The 5,382-nt window shown below is 36.3% G+C and overlaps 3 non-coding genes across 3 annotated transcripts; 2 read left to right on the top strand and 1 right to left on the bottom strand.

Moving 5' to 3' along the window:
* Window positions 1-293: 293 nt before the first annotated feature.
* Window positions 294-365, bottom strand: TRNAC-GCA. The gene has a single exon. It is a non-coding gene; the product is annotated as a tRNA-Cys (tRNA).
* Window positions 366-4,066: 3,701 nt separating this feature from the next.
* TRNAE-UUC lies at window positions 4,067-4,138 on the top strand. Its single transcript has one exon. It is a non-coding gene; the product is annotated as a tRNA-Glu (tRNA).
* An 801-nt stretch (window positions 4,139-4,939) lies between these two features.
* On the top strand, window positions 4,940-5,011 carry TRNAE-UUC. Its single transcript has one exon. It is a non-coding gene; the product is annotated as a tRNA-Glu (tRNA).
* The last annotated feature ends 371 nt before the right edge of the window (window positions 5,012-5,382 follow it).

The raw sequence follows: 5,382 nt of genomic DNA, 5'->3' as shown, positions 1-5,382 counted from the left end.
GGGTAACATTTTTTTATTTCTCTACCATATTATATAGTGGTATATAATATATTGGTTCTTGTCCGAGAATAGTGCTAAGACCACACTATTTTCTTAATGATTTCTTGGTTCTTGTCCGAGAATAGTGGTGCTAAGTTTTTAACCATGTTCATAGTGGGTGCTTGGATACCACACTAGGACTTTCGAATAAGGTTTGGAATCCGTAATTATTCTTATCTCTTTTCCTTTAGACACTCGATGGTCGGGAGTAAATGGTCGGGAGTAAATCGAACAAAGTGTCAGTCCAAAATAAAAGGGCCTAACCAGATTCGAATTGATGACCTCTTGATCTGCAGTCAAATGCTCTACCACTAAGCTATGGACCCATTTTTCATGATTTCAACCTTAGTGACCCCTTCTATAGAGTGTCCAGTCCAAAAGTGTAAAAAGTGTCTGTCCAAAATAAAAGGGCCCAACCAAGTTCAAACGGGTGATCGGTCAAATTCTCTACCACTGAGCCATGGATCCATTTTGTAGGATTTTAACATTTGTGACCCCTTAGACATAGTGTCGGTCCAAAAAGTGTAACAAATTTCTATCCAAGATAGAAGGGCCCAACTAGGTTCGAATTGGTGACCTCTTGATCTGCAATCAAATGCTCTAACATTGAGCTATGGACCCATTTTGTATGATCTCAACCTTAGTGACCCCTTCTACAGATTATCGGTCCAAAAGTGACCCTACCGAATCGGCTATGAACCAATTTTGTATAAATTGGTGGATTGCCTATCGGGAATTAAACACAGGTCGTTAGATTCAAAGTCGAAAGTGCTAACCACTACACCATAGAACCACTTGTTAAACTTTATTTTGGCAGCGATTTTGATAAGCGCCAACAACGCTGGATTTTGCAAAGCTAGAGGTCGTAGTATCCTTAGATACTTTCACAAGGTGTTTTCAACTTCTTTTATAGGTAATTGAACTTTTGAGTCCATGTAAATGATTGGTTGGATTAGTATCAGTTTAAGAAGACAGAGGAGAGAAGAGAGACTTTGTTAGAAACTCTCCCATAGGTAATCTCCAAAGTGTTTTCAACTTCTTTTATAGGTAGAATTTTAAAATCAAACCACAACAAAATTTACTTCTATCTAGCAAAATTATTTTTTTTTTTGAAACAAGATTATTCCCTTCTTTTTCTAAAACTAAATTTGACTCTCGAATGCATTTTAATAGTTTTGTTCATTAAATTTTCTTTAAAATTTTTGGGCAGAGTCCAATGGAAATAGTATTTTTTTTTATTACTATTTTGTAATTTGTATGGTATTATTAGAGGCTTTTGAATGAATATGATAATTGATTCTCTGTCCTCTTTGACAATTTTAGATACCTCCATATCCGATATTTGATGCGTCACGTTTCATTATGAGATCTGCCCTTGGGTCAATAAGACTTAAGCAGAGAGTTTATTTGACTAATGATTTGATTTTTTTTGGTTGTAGATATATCCCTTACAAATCAAGACTTTGTATTATTTTGAACACACTCATCAAGAAATTTGTAAATGTGCCTGATATCTTGAAGGATATAAGACACGTAATTGAGAGAACCTATTTTTTTTGAAGTTGGCTTTTCTAGGATACGTCATCACCAAAGTTTGAGACAAAGACCATTGGATGGGTTTTAATAAGGCTCAAATAAATTTAAAATCCAAGAAAACGGATCTGAGTTTGATATTATTTGATTTTGGGTATGGACACAACTAGCTGATTTCTTTTGATTACATTAATGAATGTATGTAGATGTTTAAAGTGTTGATCTTAATGGTTTTAGAAAATATCAACACATCATCAATATAAACTATCGAAATTTTTTGAAAGGATTGAAAATATCATTCATAATCTTCTGAAATTCGGATGGAGCGTTTTTTAGCCTAAATGGCATGACGTTCCTCTCATATTTTCTAAATTGGACATTAAATGCTATTTTATATTTGTCCTTTTAGGAAACTAGAATTTTCCGAAATCCCAATTTCATGTCGAATTTTATAAAAACATTTGACTCTAAATTCTTTTTATCAAATCATTTTTGTTTTGGATTGGATATCTTATTTATTCTAAAACCTTATTCAAAGGTTTGTAGTTAATTACCAGTATCAGAATTTCTGGTTTCTTTTCACCATGTTGTTAACCTAAAATGCCAGACATGACCACATGCTCTTTGAAGACCTTATCAGCTTCCTCTGCAAAATATCACCTAAAATGTCACAGTATTTAGTGTTTGATGCTTTTTGACTTAACCCTAGGGTTCTATTTAAAGTGAACTTGTGATAATTTTTGTCAAATTATATATTTGAATACCTAATACATTAAGATATAATATCTTATTTAAATAATATTAAAATGTCGTAGAATATCATAATATATGTTTAATTAATATGAATCTCATTCAAATTTCAAATATATATTTTTATTTAATGTTTATGATACACATCAATTATTTTAATATTTAACATATCAAATACGTTAATATGTTTTGATATTATACTTCAAGACTATAGGAACTTGCTCAGAGGACCTGAGAGTTACATTGGCCTACAATGCATCTCATGGACGATGCAAAACTATGGTGGCGCTTGAAGGTGAATTGTATAAAAAACTGGTCATGCACCAAAAAATCATGGGAAGACCATTGATGGAATTGAAGCAATCGGCGCTCCCCTGTATGGGTTTCCAATCAAAGACCTAATGTTTGATGTTGACTCTTTTGAAGAAAGAGCCACATGATCAAACAACAAAAAACGTGGTGGTATCTCTGAGAACTCTATCACACACATAAAAAAAACGTGTCGAAGAGTTAGACATTACACAGAAGATCTAGCTTTCATCGAGGAGACCCGAGTTTGATTCTCGACAATGAAATTTTATTTTCTTATTTCTTTTATTTTATAGTTTCATCTTTTGTCACCAATTATATTTAAACTTTACCTAGGTTTGAGAAGCACTATAATGGATGAGTTCAATAGTATCTTAAATTCAAAAGACTTTTATGAACTTGATTTGAGAGGCACTATAATGGTCAAGTTCAATAGTACATTAGATTAAAAAGACTTTTATGAACTTTGAACCTTTAATAGTGTTATGTCATAGATATTTGGTTCAATTTCAACAAGTGAGGTTGAGGTCATTCAAATGGTTAATGTGATAATCCGGTCATTTTCAAGGTCTCTTTTGTTGAACGCCATCATGGCTGAGATGACTGAGATGAGCACCAGAGTGAGTTTGACAAGGAGGGTCGTAGAGAACCACACCCCAAGCCAAGCTCATGTTGGGCTTAACAAACTGAAAATCCAAAAACACAAACCCTTAAATGGGAACCAGGATGCTAAGGAATTAAAAAACTTTTATTTTTGACATTGAACACTACATGAAGGTTACAGGAACTTGCTCATAGGACCTAAGAGTTACGTTGGCCACAATGCATCTCATGGACGGTGGCGCTCGAAGGTGGATGATATAAAAAATGGGTCATGCACCATAAACTCATGGGAAGACCGTTGATGGAATCGATGCAATCGACTCTCCCCTTGATGGGTTGCCAATTAAAGACCTGACGTTTGATGTTGACTCTTTTGAAGAAAAAGCCACACGATCGAACACCTCGAAATGTCGTGGTAGCTCTAAGAACTCTATTATACGACCTGAGAGTTGAGGGCTACAGGAACTTTCTCATACGACCTGAGAGTTACATTAGCCACAATGCATCTCATGGACGATGCAAAACTATGGTAGTGCTCGAAGGTGAATGGTATAAAAAATGGGTCATGCACCATAAACTCATGGGAAGATCGTTGATGGAATCGATGCAATCGACGCTCCCCTGGATGGGTTGCCAATCAAAGACCTAACATTTGATATTGACTCTTTTGAAGAAAGAGCCACACAATCGAACAGCTCGAAACGTCGCGGTAGCCCTGAGAACTCTAACACACATAGGGAAGGACGTGTCGAAGAGTTAGACATTAAGCAAAAGATCATGCTAAAACTCTTCAGCGATCTGACAAAATACTTCAGGACATCTACACCAAAAATCCATTGTCGTCCAGCGGTCAGGATATCTGGCTTTCACCCAGGAGACTCGGGTTCGATTCCCGGCAATGGAATGTAATTTTCTTATTTCATTTTATTTTACAGTTTCTATCTTAGACTAAAAAAGACTTTTTATGAACTTGGTACCTTTGTCAGAGTTATGTTATAGATATTTTGTTCAATTTCAAATGGTTAATGCGATAATCCAGTCGTTTTCGAGGTCTCTCTTGTTGAACGACGTCATGGTTGAGATGAGCAGGTGATTCAAATTGTTAATGCGATAATCCAGTCGTTTTCGAGGTCTCTCTTGTTGAACGACGTCATGGTTGAGATGAGCACGTGAGTGAGTTTGACAAGTTGGGCTGTAGAGAACCACACCTCAAGCCAAGTTCATGTGGGCTTAACAAACTTAAAATCCAAGAACACAACCCCTTAAATGTAAACCGGGATGCTAAGGAATTAAAAAGCTTTATTTTTTACGTAGAACAATACTTGAAGGTTACTGGAACTTGCTCATAGGACCTAAGAGTTACGTTGGTCGCAATGCATCTCATGGACGATGCAAAACTATGGTGGCGCTCGAAGGTGAATGGTATAAAAAATGGGTCATGCACCATAAACTCATGGGAAGATCGTTGATGGAATCGATGCAATCGACGCTCCCCTGGATGGGTTGCCAATCAAAGACCTAACATTTGATATTGACTCTTTTGAAGAAAGAGCCACACAATCGAACAGCTCGAAACGTCGCGGTAGCCCTGAGAACTCTAACACACATAGGGAAGGACGTGTCGAAGAATTAGACATTAAGCAAAAGATCATGCTAAAACTCTTCAGCGATCTGACAAAATACTTCAGGACATCTACACCAAAAATCCATTGTCGTCCAGCGGTCAGGATATCTGGCTTTCACCCAGGAGACTCGGGTTCGATTCCCGGCAATGGAATGTAATTTTCTTATTTCATTTTATTTTACAGTTTCTATCTTAGACTAAAAAAGACTTTTTATGAACTTGGTACCTTTGTCAGAGTTATGTTATAGATATTTTGTTCAATTTCAAATGGTTAATGCGATAATCCAGTCGTTTTCGAGGTCTCTCTTGTTGAACGACGTCATGGTTGAGATGAGCAGGTGATTCAAATGGTTAATGCGATAATCCAGTCGTTTTCGAGGTCTCTCTTGTTGAACGACGTCATGGTTGAGATGAGCAGGTGATTCAAATGGTTAATGCGATAATCCAGTCGTTTTCGAGGTCTCTCTTGTTGAACGACGTCATGGTTGAGATGAGCAGGTGATTCAAATTGTTAATGCGATAAT

Source organism: Cucurbita pepo, unplaced genomic scaffold, assembly GCF_002806865.2.
Source record: "Cucurbita pepo subsp. pepo cultivar mu-cu-16 unplaced genomic scaffold, ASM280686v2 Cp4.1_scaffold001187, whole genome shotgun sequence".
In the NCBI taxonomy this organism is placed as follows: Eukaryota; Viridiplantae; Streptophyta; class Magnoliopsida; order Cucurbitales; family Cucurbitaceae; genus Cucurbita; species Cucurbita pepo.
The sequence above is the reverse complement of the archived record's forward strand: the minus strand, read 5'-3'. Positions and strand labels throughout refer to the sequence as shown.